Source organism: Oratosquilla oratoria, chromosome 17 (genome assembly GCF_046742065.1).
Source record: "Oratosquilla oratoria isolate Oo_2021 chromosome 17, ASM4674206v1, whole genome shotgun sequence".
Lineage (NCBI taxonomy): Eukaryota > Metazoa > Arthropoda > Malacostraca > Stomatopoda > Squillidae > Oratosquilla > Oratosquilla oratoria.
The window spans coordinates 5619181-5640137 of NC_134793.1; the positions used below are offsets into that span (position 1 = coordinate 5619181).

Consider the following 20957-nt stretch of genomic DNA (forward strand, 5'->3'; position numbering starts at 1 on the left):
CACACACACACACACACACACACACACACACACACATATATATATATATATATATATATATATATATACACACACACACACACACACACACACACACACACACACACACACACACACACACTTTCACCGAATGGACGGCGAGAATTGGTGTTCCAAAGAAAAAGGAAAAACTACGTGGATCTCAACATCCAGGAAGTGCCTTTTTGTATTTATAGGGAAGGGGAGTGCTCGTGGAATAGTGGGGAAGTGATAGGGAAGGAGAAGGGAAGGAATATTGAGGGAAATGGAAGGAAATGAGGAAGAGAATGACATGGTCCAGGAAGCTAGGAGAAATGTAAACAAGAGACGAACTGAAGACGATGACTTTGGAGAGGACGGAATCAACAAAAATGTAAAGATTAGAAGTATAGATAAGAGCAATACAGTAGAAGGTGATGAGAATATTTTCCAGGGATTTAAAGAGGGTGGGGGGGACACAAACCCCCCCGATTGACAAGACTAGAAGAGAAGCTCGATAAGATTATCGAGCACTGATGGCTTAGGTTCGGTCACGTTAACAACATTGTGCAGAGGGTTGAAAAATTGGAAGAACTAGAGAAGGCGAACAAAAACTTAACTAAGGAAATTGAAGAATTAAAAAAACAGTTAAAAGAAGTAAAAGAGGAGAATAAAGTCTTAAAGGAGAATAGTAAGGACAACAAAGAGGGTTAAAAAAAATCCAAGAAAACAGCAAAGTTGCATTTACTGACATAATCAAACAACAAATGAAAGAACAAACTGAAGACTCAGTTATTAAAGTGATGAGACAGAAGGAGAATATAGTAAGAGACTTAGCAGATAGAAAGAAATGTATAATTATATTAGGAATGGAAGAGAAACATAACCCAGATAGAACCACAAGAATCAATGAGGAAAATGAAAAAATAAGAAATTTACTAGAATTAGTTCAGGAAGATGAGCCAGAAATAATGAAACAAATCGAAGGTATAGAAATGAAGAAGAACCACTGAGACTAGACCTAATAATCACATCAGAACCTAAAATAATGGAAAAGATAGAATACCAGGCACCAATAAGCAAAAGTGACCACATATTGATAGAACTAGAACTAAATGAGAAAAAAATACATGAAAAGAAATGAACAATATAGAAAATGAAGATCGATGTACGAAAAAACAAATTTTGATCAAATAAGAGAATTCTTCCAAAATGAAAACTGGGAAAGAATACACAAAGAAGATACAACAGTAGAAGAGAAATGGAATATTTTGACAAAAATCTATAAAAAAGGAGTAGAAAAGTATGTTCCAAGACAAAAAACAAGAAAAAGAATATGTAAAGTGCTGGTACAACAAAAGTTGTAGGGAGTTAAAAGACAAAAGAGACAAAGCTTGGACCAAATCGAAGAAAAACAAAGGACCAGAAAAATGGAAAATATATACCGGTTATAGAAATGAATATGTACAAGCGTGCAGAGAGGAAAAGAGAAAATATGAAAAAAATGTCATAGAAAAATGTAAAGATCAACCAAAAATATTCTACAGATTTTTAACCAAAAACTGAAAAACAAACAAGATTTGGAGAAATTAAGACAAGGAGTTGAATACACAGAGGAAATTGAAATGGCGGAAATTATGAACAAACATTTTAAATCAGTGTCTACAAGGGAGAACATACAACCTGAAGAGATCGAATGGAAAGAGAAAGTCCCCCCTATGAAAGAAATAGAAGTAACAAAGAATGAAATATTGAAACACTTGAGTAATCTTGATGTCAGAAAATCGCATGGACCAGATGAAATAGCAAACTGGATTTTGAAAGAATGCAGGAATGAACTGGCAGACATAATACATAGCATAATAAACAGTTCCTTGAAAGAAGGAAAAGTTCCAGAAGATTGGAAAAAAGCAAATATAGTACCTATATATAAAGGGGGAAATAAAGAAGACCCTACCAACTATAGACCAGTCTCTCTAACAAGTACAATAGCAAAAATTTGTGAAAGAATTGTCAAAAATAGATGGGTAAAATATTTAGAAAAAAACAACGTGCTAAATCCAAGGCAATTTGGATTCAGACAAGGACGATCATGCGTCACCAATTTAATATGTTTCTATTCAAGGCTAATAGATATAATACAAGAAAGAGATGGATGGGCGGACTGTGCATTTCTAGACCTAAAAAAAGCTTTTGACAAAGTACCACATAAGAAGTTGCTTAAGAAATTAGAAACTGAAGGAGGAATACAGGGCAAACTGCTAAATTGGATGGAAGACTTTTTGCAAGAAAGAAAAATGAGAGTAGTGATAAGAGACAAACACTCAAAATGGGATGAAGTAATAAGCGGTGTTCCACAAGGAACAGTTTTGGCCCCAATAATGTTTGCTATATATATTAAAGATATGGATGAAGGAATTGAAAGCTATATGAGCTTCTTTGCAGATGATGCAAAACTCTTCAAAAAAGTGAACACGGAAGAAGATTGTGAATCACTACAGAGAGATCTAAATAAAGTACAGGAATTGAGTAGAAAGTGGGAGATGGAGTTCAATACAAAGAAGTGTAGTATAATGGAATTTGGAAAAAGTAAAAACAGAATAACAGGATCATATAAATTGGGAGAAGAAGGAATAAAAAAAGTAGAAAATGAAAAGGACCTGGGAGTCATTGTTATGAATAATATGTCACCTGAGAAACATATAAATAAGATTTTTGGAGAAACTTATAATTTAATAAGAACAATCAAAGTGGCATTTACATACCTGGATGAAGAAATGGTGAAGAAAATTCTAATCACCCTGATAAGACCAAGATTGGAATATGCAGCAACGATATGGTCACCAAGTACAAAAAAATGTATAAAAAAAACTTGAAAGAATACAAAGAGCAATTACAAAATTGGCACCAACACTCTCAAAACTATCATATGAAGAGAGACTAGCAAAACTTGAACTACAGACACTAGAGCAAAGAAGAGAGAGAGGAGATTTGATAGCTATTTACAGAATCATGAAAGGCATAGAAATTACTGATAGAGAGAATCTGTTAAAATGGGATGACAGAAATACAAGAGGACATGAAAATAAAATAAAAAAAGACAGCTATAGAAAAGACCTGAAAAGGAACAGCTTTCCTCACAGAGTAATTGACAGTTGGAACAAGTTAGATGAGAGAGTGGTGTGTGCAAAAACAATACATGAATTTAAAAATACTTTAGATAAAATGAGATACGAAAACGGGACACCACGAGCATAGCTCCCCTTCCCGTAAAATACAACTAGGTAAATACACGCACACACACACGAGAAGAAACTTAAGAAGGACAGTTACAGAGGAGATCTGAAAAATAATAGCTTTCCACACACAGTGATAGATATCTGGAACAAACTGAATGGGGAAACAGTGGGTGCTAAAACTATACATGACTTTAGGAACAAACTGGATGAGGAAAGATACAAAAGCGGGTCACTACGAACATATATATATGTGTATATGTATATATATATATATATATATAATATATATACATATATATACATATATGTGTATATATATATACATATATATATGTATATATATGTATGTATACACACACACACACACACACACACACACACACACATGTATATATATATATATATATATATATATTATATATATTAAATCAACGCATCTAAAAAGAGCAAAGGGCAATCTGTTGTTTTGTTGTTTCAATTGTAAATATAATAGTCACTAAATTATTCAATTCCGTCTTGAATGAATACAAAGGTTGGTCAATGGACCAAATACACAATAGGTCGTCAACATATACCACACTGTATTTTATGGAAGAATATTAGGTAATAGATTCCTTTCAAAAAATTCCATGTACAAATTGATCAGAACAGGGGACAGAGTGTTCCCCATACCCCTTCCAAATTTGAGTGTAAAAATTCCCATTAAGTTCAAACTTGGAGTCTATAACACATAATTTCATTAATCTAATGATTGTGTCGGCAGGAAGTGTTAAATCATATTTATTTAATTCTTGTTCCAAAAGTTCTGATAAATCTAATACTGGAACTCGTGTAAACAGACTGGTGATATCGAAACTAACCAGCTTAAAATCAAAGGTGATATTTTGTCCCTGCAACTTGCCGATAAGATCAACATTATCCTTAATGTGCGAGTGGGATATTGTCCCAACCAGAGGACAATTGATACTCTAGCCATTTTGATAACTTATAAGCGCACGACCCAATTGAACAAGTAATGGGTCTGACTGGATTATTCACTTTATGTGTTTTAATTAAAACATACTTGTACGAAAGTAAGGGAGACACGGTGACACATTTTTAAATAAATCTATTGTCTCCTTCTTAGAATGTCTCAAGGTTCTTATTAAATTTACTATTAACACTTTCTAAAGGGTTCTCACAGATTTTCGTATAAGTTTCCTCATCACTTGATTATTTTCTCATCTTCTCTGCGTAGTCGTTTTTGTCCGCCTTCGTAATGTGTAAGTCTATATCTTTTTTTAAGTTCTTGAAAGCAGTCAAGAAACGTTTAGGCATACACGGAGGGCATGGCGTGGATAAACCATAGTGCACAAAACCTTTACAAATATTAATGTCCATTGTTGGAACGTCGCCGAACTTTTCCAAATTGCAGAAACTCTTATAGCTATGTCCACATAAATGACAGTTTGGTTTTAGGCAACGAATTTCAACCCATATCCCAGAGCACATTTCGCATCATTACTCAATTGTTTGTCCAAAACATTGAGTACAAAATCGGAGCATTTCACAACTGAAATGTGAAATACACGAAAGCGCTTGGGGTTTTCGTGTTTTCCCTTTTCCTAAGGGGTTACTTGAATATATATATATATAGCACACGCGCGCGCGACCGCGAACAAGTTAGGGCGTGCATGTTCATCAGGTCACAGTACGAGTATTCCCTATAGATCGGTCAGTATAAGAACTTTGTTATTTCATGAAGGAGGATAATATCTGTCGATCACGAGATCAACACGTGATCCAAGACCATAGTAAATCAAACAGACAGACACAGACTCACACAGTCTCTCTCTTCTCTCTCTCACACACACATATGTACCATATGTATATATATATATATATATATATATATATATATATATATATATATATATATATATATATATACACATACGTACACATGCGCACACACATCACACATTACATCCTGAGTCTGGGCTCGAACTCGGATTTGGGTACAACCCTGAGAGAAACGTTATGTTCGTACACACATATATATGTGATTAACCATGGTCTTGGATCACGTGTCGGACTTGTGATTGACAGCTATTTCCCTCCCGGAGGAGAGCTCAGAGCTCATATATGACCGATCTATGGGTAATGCTGTGACCTTACACGCACACACAACTCCAACTCCCCGCCCACGAGAGTTGGAGTAACGACTCGCAGTGCAGCGATACTGAAATTATTTTAGCCCTGGGCAGGATTCGAACCCGTACCACCGTAGTGGCGGCCGCGAACGCTACCACTGTGTGTGTGTGTGTGTGTGTGTGTGTGTGTGTGTGTGTGTGTGTGTGTGTGTGTGTGTGTGTGTGTGTGTTGTCACATATATTCCCATATATGTAAGGTGGGAATAGTTTTATTGCTTGGATAACGACACCCCGCGATTACGTGGAGTGTCAGATTACAGGACGAGTACGGGAGGACGCGTGGGAAGGAAAACCTACTCAATGGAGTATTTGTTCTAACACTCAGCCTAGAACGAAGGAGAACGTTTTTAGTTAATTGACCAATGAGGTTCAACCACCATAGACGCAATTCCTATGGGCCAATCAGAGGGTTTTTTGAAGCAGAACCAGGGCGACTTGGGCGTGTCAGTCTCAGTTTGAGGGTAGAGGGGAAAGTGTAAAGGTGTTGCCTCGGAGGGGTTCGGCTGAAGTAAGTCCTCTGTACTCCCCCTGTATTAGTCTTAAGACAATAACTCAGCTAGTAACACCACTAGTGCTTCATGTAGTGGTGTTAAATGTTTATAGTAGTGACTTAGACAGTGTTTTCGTTGGTAAAGTATTAATTAATTAATTAATCTTCTTTCACCCCCGTTAAAAGTTTTCGAGCGGGAATCTTCTGTTTTGAAATATATTTACTCATTTGAATGTAAACTTATTTACACACTTGAAGTTTAGTGATCGTAATCCTTCATGTATCCTGTTGAGTTTTAATGAATAGTGTTAAACGTTATTCTGTGCGTTTCATTTTTCTTGATTTTCTTGATTTTAATAAAATCAAGTGGCGACCTTGTAATTTCTATTGGAGTTTTCCCAAAGACATGGGGTCTTGGGAACTCAGTCACCCATTCACTCTTACTATGTGTTACGAGTCTGACAACTTTACAATTTCTATTTGAGTTATCCCAAATACTTAATCTATTGCAAGTCAGATAGGGGAGCGAGATTCGTAACAGTGTGTGTGTGTGTGTGTGTGTGTGTGTGTGTGTGTGTGTGTGTGTGTGCGTATTCATAAATATACAAAACGTGTGTGTGCTAGTGTGTGTGTGTGTGTGTGCTAGTGTGTGTGTATGTGCTAGTGTGTCATTCTTTCAACAGACGAGTTCTATTCACCTGAATAGAAAATTCGACTTTTTTTTTCTTTTCGTTCATCATCAGATGTATCGTCCTAAGTCAAGAAGCGAAGAGAAATCCAAGAAAAAAATAAGAACTTGATGACGAAGATCATTACTGACAAAGTCTCGATTTAATGATAATACTTGTGAGAATGTAGTAGATATATATATACTAGTTTCAAAAGATCCCACAAGCCATTAAGATGACTATCATAACGAAGCTAAATTTGCTACATTGAACACGACCTCGATCTAGAGACAAGAAAGACAGAGAAATTGAAACATACGGAGAGATAGAGATAGAGAGAGAGGGGGGGGAGAGAAAAGGGGCAGAGAAAGGGAAAGAGAAAGAGGGAAACAACGAGAATGGGGAAGAGAGAGATAGGTAAAGAGAGAGAGGGTGGAAGAGAGAGATAGGTAAAGAGAGAGGGTGGAAGAGAGAGATAGGTAAAGAGAGAGGGGGAAGAGAGAGATAGGTAAAGAGAGAGGGGGAAGAGAGAGAGAGAGAGAGAGAGAGAGAGAGAGAGAGAGAGAGAGAGAGAGAGACCTTTGTGGAATGTTAGAAATAGTATTAATGACTGCACGACTAACTGAAAAGACTTCAAGGGCGGTAATATAGTACGCATAGCGAAGCAGAGGCGAGCGGAATTCATCAAGATAGGGTCATGATAAACAACATGCAGCCTGTCAGTACCGGGATCGGTATACACGCACGCACGCACACTCACACATGCACACTATAATTCCGTCCTCACCACGCATACAAGTAAAAATATATAATCAGACATTAATGTATTGGTGTATATATGCCTGGAGCAAAGATTGGAAAATAAATGTCACTTAAAAAATGTAAGCATTGACATGAATGTATTGGGGCATGTGGCTGCACCCAAAATTGGAGAAAGAATGTCGGTTAAAAGAATAATTGGGAATTGGCAATGACCCAAAAGACCATTATTAAACTGTTTCTTGTGAAGCAAATCCATTACGAATACAAGGAATGATTTACCAAGAGAGTGGTTAACTAATGGAATAGACTTAGTGACCATGTACTGAGTGCTGAAACTATTGGTTGTTTTAAGAGACGGTGAGATAGCTTTATGGATGGGGATGATAGGTGGTAATGGACATGGAACTGCTTAGTGTAGGCCCTATGGTCTCTTGTAATCTCCTTCATACAAATGCTCTTACGTTCTTAAGATTGTGTGAGGAACGTACGAATTGCTGCAGAACATTAAGGTAATTTTTTACGACATAGATGAAAAGATGGCGAAAAATTATAAAAAAAATTCCAATTCCTTCAAGACGGGAATATGCATCAAGGGGTATGGTCCCCGCACAGAGTGAAAGATATAAGCTAGATCGAAAGTACACAAAGGTCAGCAAAGCAACTCAACTGGTTCCTAACCTGACAGATATGCCAAATAAGGAGAATCTGTATTAAGTTGGACGACTTTGTAACAAGTCAAATTACTGTGCAACATTCTGGAGTCCCAGGTTTGTCTTTGTGTGGTCTCGTAAACTTCTTTATCTTCATTTATATTGTCGTCTTGTATTCAATTTTGCTACCCTGGAATAATGATGATAATGATAACAACAACAAAAACAAGAACAACAATACTAACAAAAGCAATAATAATCATTCTCAAGTTTAATTGAATTATTTGGTCTTCATCATTTCCTAACTTTTATATTCTTGTTAATGTGTGACTTCCTTTAATAGTCGTCTTCATTTTGCCAAGATTGCTGATGCGAATTTTGGTATCTGACAAATGTATGACAATCTAAAAGAGAAAAATCATAAAACAAAAGCAAAGCGGGTTGCGTGTTTACGAGGGAAAGACGCCCCTCAAAGGGTGTTTGTCAGGAACCAAGGTTTTGATGACATTCGAGATTAAGTGCCGGATTCTCGCTGGTCACCTTCTCTTTGCGCGAGACTGAAGTTCTTTACAAAGGGTTCCTTCCCCCGACTTTGGAATCGGTGCTTAAAACTAAGATAATTTAACTTAATCTAACCTAAACAAATTTAACCTAACCTAGTCTACCCTAACCTAACCTAGCCTAGCCTAACTTAATCTAACCTAACCTAGCCTAACCTAGCCTAACCTAACCAAACCTAACCTAACCTAACCTAACCTAACTTACCCTATCTAAACCTAAACTAACCTAACCTAACCTAAACTAACCTAAACTAACCTAACCGAACCTATCCTATCCTATCCTAGCCTAACTTAACCTAACTTAACCTAACCAATTCTAATCTTACCTGACCTAGCCCATTTCGAACTAAGGTAACATAACATAACCTAATGTAATATAAACTAACCTATCTTGACCTACCCTTCCTTGACATCTCTGTGGCAAGTGGAATGTAGTAAACAACCGCAGTGAGAGGAGGAGGGGATCAAGGATAGGTCAGCCGGGTTCGAATCCCGAAATACGCTCCTGCTCCCAGCAAGGACTGTTCCCTGTCCCGGCAGTCCCTAAAGCGCGCAGGACAAATGTAACAGCAGCTAAGCTCATCCTGGTGTATGCCCCTCATCTGGTACGACCTAGCTGATGCTCGTAGGAAATCTATAAAGACCCTGTTCACACTAGCGGTTCAATTACGATGTAAGTCAATGGAGGCGTTCGCACACAACTGTGCATTTTTTTCTTGACTATGCGGTACCGCAAACCGGTACTGTGAACAAGGCCTACGACCTATTTGGTCCTATGGTCTCCAACTCTGCTTAATGAACTCGTCTGTTTGGCGCAAATCAAGACAAAGTACAGAAAGGAATATGTACGAATAAATGTCACTGAGATGGTATGCTACCTGGTCGTTCCGGGGACTTACCGTGTTGTGACAAATGATACCATCTGGTTTTAGCAAGGACAAAATGTATAAAGGGAATTTATGGGGATTGTTTGGTTATTTGTAAACCTATTTCTAAGAAAAAAAAATAGGATTATATATTTCGAGACTGAATAAAATCGTGTATTATGTATTACATTCTACACCAGCCGGCCTGAGGAAAGAAACTCGCTTGCGTGGCACATACCCCAGCCAAGTGTTGTCATATGAGTGTCTAGAAAATCATTATTATTATTATTGTCAATAGTAATGATAATGATAATAATAATAATAATAATAACTAGCGGAACCCGTGTAAATTACACGAAAGAGAAGAGGGTAAATCATTGCATCAAGATGGCAAGAGAGGTAGGATATCCTCTCCCTCTGTTGTCCTTCAGGGTACACTATAATGTCACGCTGGACAGGAGGTGCTCCATCATCACCGACAAATATTGCTGCAATTTCATCATTTGATGTAAGCGTGACATACTTTCGAGAACTTCGGCACCTTCGAGAACTTCGGCACCTTCGACAACTTCGGCGACTTCGAGAACTTCAGCGCCTTCGAGAACTTTGGCACCTTCGCGAACTTCGGCCCCTTCGAGAACTTTGGCACCTTCGAGAATTTCGGCACCTTCGAGAACTTCGGCACCTTCGATAATTTCGGCACTTTCGAGAACTTCGAGAAACTCGACACCTTCGAGAACTTCGGCACGTTCGAGAACTTCGGCACCTTCGAGAACTTTGGCACCTTCGAGAACTTCGGCAGCTTCGAGAACTTCGACACCATGGAAGGTCGTTGCTTTTGATGTAAGCGTGCCACACAAAATAACACACATGCTATCGTATAATAATAATAATAATAATAATAATAATAATAATAATAATAATAATAATAATAATAATAATAATAATAATAATAATAATAATAATAATAATAATAATAATAATAATAATAACAACAACAATAATAGTAATAATAATAAAGTCTACGGAACAAAAATACCTTATTTCAACCATTCGAGAAGCGTGACACACAAAATAACACACACGCTATCGTATTAATATATATGATGATAATGATAATAATAATAAAGTAATAGTAATAATGATAATAATAATAATGATAATAATAACAATAATAATAATAATAATGATAATAATGATAATGATAATGACAATAGTAATAATAATAGTAATGATAATAATGATGATGAAGATGATGATGATAACAATGATGATAATGATAATGATAACAATGATGATGATAATGATAATGATAACTGATGATAAGATGATAATAACAATGATGATAATGATAATGATAATGATGATAAAGATAACGATAATAATAATAATATTATTATTATTATTATCATTATTATTGATATTGTTATAATTACTGTTATTGTTGTTATTATCATCATCATCATCATCATCATCATCATCATCATCATCATCATCATCATCATCAATCATCACTACTATCATTATTATTATTTTTTTCTACATTTTTAACAATCTATTTTCGGGTCCACGGGTCTCTAGGGGTCCCCTATGGCCTTTTGGAGATCTAGAATTGTCATCGACGCCAGACCTTCCCACCTGGTGGTTAACGATGCGACGATAAGGCAACGACACGTCAGTTCCCTGGAAGTCACGAAGAAATACTCATTACATAAAAGAGAAAAAGAAACTTTAATTTCTTTATACGGCGATGGCCGTCACGATAAGTCTTCAGTGCGTGGGTCAGCCAACAGGTCAACGGAGTCGGCCGTGGGGGGCGGGGGGAAGGGGGAGGCCATAGATTATATGTACATGTAGATGGACCCAACGACAGTGGTTGTGGTGGAGATGGTGGTGGTGATGGTGGTGGTGGTGATGATGATGGTGATGATGATGGTGGTGGTGATGATGATGGTGGTGATGATGTTGGTGATGGTGATGATAGTGGTGGTGGTGAAAGGGGGGCGGGGGGATTGTGGGAGGTGGGGGGGGGGATGGCTTTGCGTGTGTGCATAAACAAGGCGTAGCTTAACACTCCACAAACTCAATTACTGTTGCATTCGCTAAAGCGTTCACCCAATTACCTGTTCATTATACCACTGCGCTCAGTGACCCTGTCTGTCTAAATATCAGTATATACAATGCACATATATGTATATGCATTTATATGTACTGGCATATATACATATAAACATATATGTATACGTGTCTGTGTATACATGTGTATGTGTATATGTGTAAGTATATATATGTATACATTATATGTATACATTATTTATATATATATATACATATATATATATATATACATCTATATATATATATATATATATATATATATATATATGTATGTATGTATGTATGTATGTATGTACACACACACACACACAAACACAAACACACACACACGTTTACTTCACTCACACGTACACAAAAGAGTACGCGTGTGCATGTTCGTGCGTACGTGTGTGTTGGTGCCAACGCGCATGTATCCATGACGGACGCCCCATGATGGTTGGCGCGGCCATTGCCACTCACTCGGTGCCAAATCCAGAGAGTGTCTGGACTCACCCAAGGTCCCCCGCGCACCCCCGGGCCGCGATAAAATCAAGACGAGAGTTTTTCCAAGTCATTCTGTTAAGAATACGACGCCTTCGACCTGTATCGTTGTCAGAGTGGTGGTAGTCTGTGGAGTTCAGAGAATATTTGGCGCCACCTGTCCTGTCCTAACCTAACCTAAACTAAAGTAACCTAACCTAAACTAGTCTAGGTTAAGCTAAACTAGCCTAATCTAATCTACCCTAACCTATCCTAACCTAACCTAACCTGAAATAGTTTAAGCTGTCCTAAGCTAACCTAACCTAACTTAACCTAACCTATCCAAATGCCTAAAAATATTGGTTGCAACTTACATGACAAATGGTTGCTCACTTTATGGACCAATGGACCTCCCTTGCCTGTTCCACTGTGCGCATGCGCCAATATTAAACGAGCATTTGGCTCAACCATCTAACTGTGCTTTACCAGGATGTAGTTATGTTTGGTGGTAGTGACAATTAGACACTTGTGAAGGAAATAACTGTGAATATCGGACATTTTGTGTTATTAGGTGTTGTTTATATTACACCTCTCCAGATAGATTTGGATTACCACAACGTGCACGTCTCAACACCTGCAAAAACGACCTGGACAGGTGTGACAACGGAGCACCTCTATCTCGGCGTTGTCCAGCGTGTTTACCCGATAGGTATGTAGTGCATGGTACATTGACTTCTCCAGTGGAAGTTTTTACGTGTTGTGTTCCTTACTCCCAAATGCAAAGGTACAAAACATTTGTATTAAATTTTTTAGACTCCAGGGATTTTTCTTCAGGTAAATAAAATCACCTGGCGACAGAGAAAATAAAGAAACAAATCGCGTAGGGACACAGAAGAGTCAGTGTCAGGGTATATGGCAATGTTGACATTCTTTGGAAAGGTAACTAACGATATGACGTCATGACGTGGGGTTACGATGATGCCATAAAATGTATACATTATTCAGGTCATTCGGCTATCAAAACTTTCTAATAATCTTGAATCTTTATTAATTTACCTGTGGTCTTAATCTTGATATTCTTTGATATGACATCCTTGCACCAGGGCATTTCTCTTTAACCCAGATAAATAGCACTCCACATATATCTAACTGCATCAAGATTTACCAAAATGATTCAAGACTATCAAAGAGGTTATCACACTGGGCTTCCACGGGCTTCACCAGCGCCGACAGTTGAGAGTTCGTTTGCATAAAAACGATTTTGGTTACAATATCTTATTTTTCAAATCTCCAAATATCAAATTATTTTTTCGTCATATACAGCAAAGCTGAATGAAGAACAAGAGGTTGTGAACTTATACGAATGTTAGACATATTGTTGAAAGGTTCTTAGAGAAGTCTAGATTTCTATAAGCGAAGTCCTATTCTAGTTTTTCAAATGGAGCTTGGAGGTAGGATGTGTGAAGAAAATATCCCATTGTGCTTCCGATTGTGGGAAGGGTAGTCACAAGTCACATGACGTGAATCAAATAAGAACGTAATAAACTAACATAAGAATGGATGAGACTGCAAGAGACAATAAAGCCTATACTATGCAGTTCCATGTTCATTACTACTTATCATCCCTATTCATTGAGTTATCTCATCTTCTCTTAAAGCAACCAATAGTTTCAGCGTTCACTGCATGGTTACTAACTCTATTCCATTCGTTAATCATTCTGTTGGTAAACCAGCCCTTGCCTGTTTTCTTCTTAAACTTAGATTACCCATTCAAAATACATGGATAAACCAATTTGTCCCGTTGTATTCGTGAGTTCAGAATAGTCATTCCCGGGGTCCTATCAGATTTAATGTTTCAGTTGTTGATAAGAATACTTGTCTGATAAACAAAAAAAACAAAAACAAAAAAAAAACGAACTTTTGAAGGGTGAATCATTGTTGAGTTCTTTCATAAATAATTCTTATTAATATTGCATAACATTGCTATAATCCTATATCTTGAACATTACCACAAAAAATAGGTTAGGTGATCACTCGAGATAACAAGAGCAACGCGTGTACTTCTTAGAACCGCTTTGGTTTCTGTTCCCATAACCTATATATTTTGTCTTTTATCTTGTTTGTATATATGAACAAGTAGTAGAGACCAACATACTAAAACAATTTATTCAATTAAAAGATAGTAAGTGAAGAAGTAGATAAACGCGTGGTGGAGTGGAAGGAGGTTTCTTCAAGATTAAAGTGGATGAAGGTCAAATTGGTAGTGAGAAGAGTGTAGAGGAAAAGGACGATTTTTTAATAGATTTAAATGAGTGCATAGAGGGTTCAGGAAGAAATGTCAATGTAGTGGTATTGGGAGACCTTAATGCTAGGGAAGGAGATGAACCAGTAGATGGAGTAGTTGGAGGAAATGTGGAGCTCTAGGAAAAATCGTAGTGGAGAGATGATGGTGGAGATGTGTTTAGGAAGAAAGTCCATCATAAGTATACATGGAAGAGGGTGGTGGATGTAAGGGTGGTAGATAGGGCTTTAATGGACTATATACTGGTAACCAGGAGAAGAATAGGAAATGTTTTAAATGCACATATTCTAAGGGGGGAGAGTAGGGGAATATCAGACAATTTTTGGTGGAAGGCAAGTTAAGAGTAGAGGATAGATGGAGAAAGAGGAAAAGGGCAGAAGATAGGGAGATGCGTAGAGTAAACTGTCTAAATGAGAGAGAAAAGGAGAAGTACTGGAAGAACCTAAGAGAGGAGTGGGAGGGAGTGAAGGATAGAGTAGAACTAGGAGTGGAGGAGGAATGGGGATAGTTCAAGGAGGGAGTCACAAGGTGTGAAGAGATGTTGGGTGGAACAAGGAGGATAGGAGGTAATAAAAGGAAGGGTAGTGAGTGGTGGGATGATGAAGCTAAGAAGGTTGTAGAAGAGAAGAAGCAAGCATTCATAGATTGATTATAAAATAGGACGAGAAAATCATATGAGAGGTATGAAAAGAAAAGAGAACTAAAACATAAAATAAAGGAGGCAAAGAGGAGATCAGATGTGAAATGGGATAAGAATATGACAGAATTTTTTTAAACTAATAAAAAGATGTTTTGGAAGGAAATTAAGAGGGGAAGAAGAGGCGAACCAAGTAGAGAAAAAAATGTAAAAGTTGCAGATGGAGAAATGATAAAGGAAGAGACGGCAGTAAGAGGAAGATGGGCAGAGTATTCTAGGGAGGTGTTAAATGTGGAGGAGGATAGGGAGGGAAAGGTAGTTACAGTGGGAAGCTCTAAGAAAATGACAGTGATGAATGAGGAAAATGGAGGAGAAATAAGGAAAGATGAGGTGAAAGCAGTTATAAAAATGATGAGAGCAGGTAAGGCACTTAGGTTGGATGGGTGTCATGCAGGTCTAAGAGAGGGAGGTACAGTGATGGTGGACTGGCTGGTGAAGTTGTTTAATGTTTGTCTAAAAGAGGGTAGAATGCCGAAGGACTGAAGGAGTACCTGTATAGGACCACTTTACAAAGGAAAAGGGGACAAGTGTGAATATAGTAGTTTTAGAGGGATCAGTTTGTTAAATGTAGTTGGGAAGGCTTATGGGAGGGTTTTGATTGAGAGGACTAGGAGAGGAACAGAGGAAGTAATTGGTGAGGAGCAGTGTGGGTTTAGGACAGGTAGGGGTTGCGTAGATCAGATTTTGTGGTAAGGCAGATATGTGAGAAAACTTTAGGAAAAGGTAAGGATGCTTTTTGGGCCTTTATGGATTTGGAAAAGGCTTATGACAGGACAGACATGAGGGCAAGATGGGAGGTATTGCAGATATAGGACTAGGAGGAAAGCTGTTTAGAGCAGTCAAGAATTTTCACGAGAGTAGTAGAGCCTGTGTTAGAATTAGAAATGGAGAGAGTGAGTGGTTTGAGGTAGTAAAGGTGAAACTTCGTCAGGGATGTGTTGTGTCGCCTTGGCTATTCAATCTATACATGGATGGGGTTGTGTGAGAGGTAAACGCAAGGGTGATGGGCCGGGGATTGGAGATGGTTAAAGAAAATGGAGAAAAGTGGGAGAGAAGCCAGTTGTTGTTTGCTGACGACATTGCGCTTGTAGCAGGATCAGAGGAGGGACTAAGGAAGTGACGGAGTTTGGGAAGGTGTGCGAAAGAAGGAAATTGAAGATAAATGTGGGTAAAATTAAGGTGATGAGATGTACAAGGGGAGACTACGGCAGCAAATTGGAAGTGAGTATTAAGAGAGAGACTGGAGGAAGTGGAGAGCTTTAGATACTTGGGTGCGAATGTGGCAGGAAAGGGAGGAGTGGAGGTGGAGGTAAAGTGTAGATTAAGAGAAGCAAGTAAATGCCTTGGGGGGATTAAAAAGAGTAATGAGGAATAGAGGAGATTGTATGAAGGAGTGATTGTGGCGACAACACTGTATGGGGCAGAAACATGGGACATAAGAGAGGAAGAGAGGAGTTTAAATGTGTTTGAGATAAAATACCTGAGAAGTATGGTAGGGATTACTAGGAGGTGAGGAGGAGAACGTGGGTGGAAAGGGAGTTGGGAGATAGGGTTGATGAAAGAGTATTGGGATGTTTTGGGTACATGGAAAGAATGAGTGAAGAAAGATTAGTAAAAGAGGTGTGGAAGGCAGAGGCGGAAGGAGTGAACATGAGGGGGCGACCAAGGATGAGATGGATGGATGGGGTAAAAGGGGCATTGGGAAAAAGGGGAATATCTGTTGAGAAAGGGGAAAGACAGAAGATAGGGGTGAGTGGAGAATGGTTGTGTATGGATGATGCTGTGATGCATGGAAGGGAGTGGGTGGAGGATGGGGGGGTGAAGGAGTATGTGTAAATGATATTTTGACGTAGCTCGAAGGGATTTCTCCCTGTCTTCTCTTTTTCTGCATAAGGTAACGGAGAGGGAGGGGGGGGGTCGCCGATTAAATGAATCGGACTTGCTGTGGATGTGCAGTGTCTTGATACATTGCTCCTGACCCAGGGCAACGGGCGAGATGCAGGGATGACCCGTCATCCAGGAGGAGCGAAAATAAAAGGGAGGGGAGAGGGTGAATGGGAGTGGAGTATGTGGGGATGGAATGGGTGGGAGTGGATTTTATGCCTTTGTTTTTGGCCACCTCTCTTTTAAGGGGGGAGGACGCCGTTGGTATTTGTATGTATGTAGGAGATAGTTCTCATTTGTAAAATCTATTTTTTTTTTTTTTTTAATTACTGGTGAACTGGAATTATTTCCGATTACTTTTTTTTTTAACCTCGAACGTATCAATATTTTTCAGCTCAGTAGATCTCGAAATGTTTACCTCGTTTCTCTTAGTACTAAGCTCTATGCCTTCACGCTCTTCTTAGTCGTAAGCCCTTTACTATCATGCCTCTCTTAGTAGTTACTTCTTTACCATTACGTTCGCTCCTCTTAGTAGTAAGCTCTTTACTTTCACGCCCTCTTGCGCTCTTAAGAGTCCGTTTAAGGTGGGTCAGAAGTAGGAATTCCCCCGATTGCGACGGTGCCAATTTGACCACTAGTTATGGGAACGTCACAGTCACCTGTCACCCAATGACACTTCGATGTGGCAACATGGAGAAAAAGCGCTGTTGCCACATGTCATAGAATTTATTAAAATTGTTGTTATAATCCTAAAAAAGGATACTCATTGTACTATATAACTTCCTTTACTATATACAGAATATTAAAAACAAAACAAAATAGCACATAAATGGGAAATAAGAGAGAGAGAGAGAGAGAGAGAGAGAGAGAGAGAGAGAGAGAGAGAGAGAGAGAGAGAGGTATGTACTAAGGTTGATTTGGCAACATGGCTCACGACGTATGCCACATCCTGAACAGACTCCTTGAAGCACAAAGAGTGTAGTAATAAGTCGTCTGCACTCGCGCTACTCTCAAGTAGTCAGCTCTTTGCCTCCAAGTCTCTCTTCGTAGTCAGTTTTATGCCCATTACATCTGCTTAATAAAGAATAATAATAATGTAGTCGTAAAAAGGGAAATAAATGAATGAAGAAGTCATTCAATAATCAAATCAAATATTTTAGAAGTGTGGGATCCTATCAATTTTGGTTTTCTAGATATATTTGTGGAATTCCTAATGTGAGTTACTGATCGTTTTGTTGTCCTACATACATTTAGTGTAATATTTATTTGTTTCGCCTCATCCCCTACATTCCATTGGAAATTACTCTTTCCCTCTCCCCAGTTTGACAAGAAAATGACTGTTTTAGCATATTTCTTTCATTAATAATTTAAATTATTTTTGGCTTGACGGTTACTTCAAAATGGAGGTTGGAGGTAGGATGTGGGAGGAAATATAGCCCAGTGTGATAACCTCAATAGTTTTGACAAATTCTCTCCGCTGTCTATGTTTCATATTATCATCTGAGGTTATATTAGGACTCTTCGTTCAACACTTTTTCCCCGAATGCTTTCACGCATTCCTATCCGACCAGTCTTAAATAATTTAAATTGGAAAATTTGTTTGCTTACAGGTTATATAAATAGGAATGATAGTAGTATTTTTTCGCCAGGTTTCTCACATTTTCTCAGCTAGAGCTTCATTTTCTCTTTACAAACACTATGAGTCGTCTCCCTTGTCGAAGACAAATTGGCCCTTAATACTCCAATACTTCATGTATGTGTGAATATGAGATATATATATATATATATATATATATATATATATATATATGTATCTGTATATATATATGTATATATATATGTATATGTATATATATATGTATATATATATGTATGTATATATATATATATATATATATATACGTATATGTATATACATATATATATATATACATGTATATATATATATATATATGTATATATATATTTATAAGTACATATATATATATATATATATGTATATATATTTATAAGTGCATATATATATATGTATATATATGTATATATATATATATGTACATATATATATATATATATATATATATATACATACATATATGTATTTATATATATATCCATATGTATATATATATATATGTATATATATATATATATATATATACAGTATATATATATATATATATATGTATATATATATATATTAGAAGCTCTGCCTAAGGATTCGAACTAATATATGGCCTTGATGAAAATGAGAGTTTCTAAAAAATTCAATGTCGTAAAGATACACAACATATATATATACATATATATATATAATATACATATACATATACATATACATATACATACATGTATATATATACATATATATATATATATATATATATATATATATATATATATATATATATATGAGTGGAAAAGGTGGTAGAGAAGCGCGGGTTGGAGCGAGAACACTATATTCCTGACGTTTCGACCACAATTCTTCAGAGTGATGAAGACTTGTAGTCGAAACGTCTCACTCCAACCCGCGTTTTTCTACCAACTTTTTCACTCATCTGTCTTACCTTCATAGCAATATATATATATATATATATATATATATATATATATATATATATATATATATATATATATGTATATATATATGTATGCATATGCAGAAAACACTTGGAAAATGAAAAGGTTGCTGACCAAACGTTTTCTTTTATTCAAGACATCTTCAGAGGTAAGAAGATGTATCTCTGAAGATGTCTTGAATAGACGAAAACGTTCGGTCACCAATCTTTTCATTTTGTGAATCACGTGTTTATTGTGATTTCATTGCATATATATGCAGTATTATACACACACTGTAGACAGACGAGATTAAATGATACTGCTGTTTCTACGTTGTTTGGCTATTTATTTAGAAATTCTATTTTCCTTGCTTGCTTACGATGTTGGATTGGTCGTCTGCCGAGTAGTTGTCCCTAGATTGTTGCAACATGTTGCAACGTGTTGCAATCCTGGAACCAATGATATCTCTTACTTTCAACTCCTTTTCGTACCTGGGGAGTAGGGTGGGTTCTTGACATCCGTAGCTCCTGTTCGTATCTCTTTCGCTACTTTTTCTTTCTTTTTCGTGGTTTGCGGGGCTGGCTGGTACCCGTTCGGGATCCGTATCTCATGTTCGGATCCCTTTCGCTGCTTTTTCTTTCTTTTTCGTAGTTTGCGGGGCTGGCTGGTACCCGCTCGGACCTCAAACTTGCAGGTGGTCCGGAACTGTTCGAACGCAGGAAAGACGGTGTCCTCCATGGTATGATGCCACTCTTGCAGTGACGATACCCGGAGGAAGCTGAGGGCCCAGTCACACCAAACATACGACCTGTTTCCGACCACCGGCGACCAGCTGATTTGTACTGTTCCTCTGTTTATAGAAATAATTCAAGACAATGAAGTTGGAATGAAGCTCGCCCGTCATGAAATAGCCTGGCGCTAACCATGAAAGAAACAAAAGTGTCACTGTCAAAGGTGTGACTGGGGCTTAATGGATCACACACACAGTGACGTCACCAAGTCACCTCAGGTCCGAGGTCAGCAGCCTTCGGGGGCCATTACTCAGAGTAGATGCCCTTCCTGACATCTACGCCGCGGCCAGGATTCGAACCGACGCCGGATTCAACACACGATTACCAGACGAGCGCTTTACCAACTGAGCTACGGCGGGCCCCGTTTCACTACTATTGAAGACTTTAGCCTACGCGCAAACTGAGACGCAGGCGACACAGGCGACGCAGCACAGAGCAAAGGCAGACTTCCTGTTGCTGAATTGAAGTATAGTTTGAACTTCTCTCTCACTTGAAATGCTGAGGTAGTACATCTAGAAGCATTTTAAATGAGAGAGAAGTTCAAACTGTACATTCGGCAACAGGAAGTCTGCTTTTACTCTGTGCTGCGTCGCCTGTGTCGCCTGCGTCTCAGTTTGTGTTTAGTCTTATACATCTAATTTGACTAACGCCAAGCGATTTTTTTTTTTTTTTTTTTTTTTTTTTGAGGGATAAGGAGAGGATGTAATATATTTCACGTGAGAC

The 20957-nt window shown here is 37.8% G+C and overlaps 1 long non-coding RNA gene across 1 annotated transcript in view; it reads left to right on the forward strand.

Moving 5' to 3' along the window:
* The first annotated feature begins 12135 nt into the window (after nucleotides 1-12135).
* Nucleotides 12136-20957, forward strand: part of LOC143034141 (uncharacterized) — a 78286-nt gene continuing 69464 nt past the window's right edge. The window contains exon 1 of the long non-coding RNA XR_012967230.1: nucleotides 12136-12710. This is a non-coding gene — a long non-coding RNA (uncharacterized LOC143034141). The remainder of the gene's footprint in view (nucleotides 12711-20957) is intronic.